This window comes from Saimiri boliviensis, chromosome 19 (assembly GCF_048565385.1).
Source record: "Saimiri boliviensis isolate mSaiBol1 chromosome 19, mSaiBol1.pri, whole genome shotgun sequence".
Lineage (NCBI taxonomy): Eukaryota > Metazoa > Chordata > Mammalia > Primates > Cebidae > Saimiri > Saimiri boliviensis.
Window position 1 is genome coordinate 46,223,601 of NC_133467.1, and position 894 is coordinate 46,224,494.

General features: G+C 39.1%; 1 non-coding gene across 1 annotated transcript; it reads left to right on the top strand.

Moving 5' to 3' along the window:
* The first annotated feature begins 431 nt into the window (after window positions 1-431).
* Window positions 432-538, top strand: LOC141582338 (U6 spliceosomal RNA). Its single transcript, XR_012515205.1, has one exon. It is a non-coding gene; the product is annotated as a U6 spliceosomal RNA (small nuclear RNA).
* The last annotated feature ends 356 nt before the right edge of the window (window positions 539-894 follow it).

Below are 894 nucleotides of genomic sequence, written 5' to 3' on the forward strand. Positions count from 1 at the left end.
TTTTGGCCCCCTAAAATCCTCCAAAACCAAAGGCAGCTGCCTGATTCTACTTTAAACCACAATCAAACCCTCAAGATCATCAAATATGATAAAAGAAAAATATCCTGTGCAAAGGTCAGCAACCTCAAAGGTTGAAGGTGAATAAGCTCATAAAGATGAGGAAGAATCAGGGCAAGAACACTGAAACTCAAGAAGTCAGCATGCCTTCTTTCCTCCAGATGATTACATCAACTGTTCAGCCTGTTCAAGTTTTCAGAACTGGCCAGAGGCTGACATGTATGCAATGATACAAGTAGAATTCAGAATGTGGGTAGAAACAAAGTTCACTAAGTGAAAGAAGTATGTCATCATCCAATGGAAGGAGGCCAAAAATCATTGTAAAACATCGCAGGAGCTAACAGGCAATATATCCAGTATAAACAACATTACTGGTGCTCACTTTGGCAGCACATATATTAAAATTGGAATGATTCAGAGAAGATTAGCATGGCCCCTGCTCAAGGAGGACCTAAAAATTCATGAAGCATTCCATATTTGTAGAAAGAATCAATATCTTGAAAATGGCCATACTACCCAAAGTAATTTATAGATTCAATGCTGTCCCCCTCAAGCTACCAATGATCTTATTCACAGAACTGGAGAAACCCACCTTAAACTTCATATGGAAGCAAAAGAGAGTGTGGATATCCAAGACAATGCTAAGCACAAAGAACAAAGCCAGAGGCATCATGCTACCCGATTTCAAACTATAATACAAAGCTACAGGAATCAAAACAGCATGGTACTGGTACTAAAACAGAGAAATAGAGTAATGGAACAGAACAGAGGTCCTGGTGGCAATGCCACACATATACAACCATCTCATCTTTGATAAACCTGACAAAGACAAGCAAT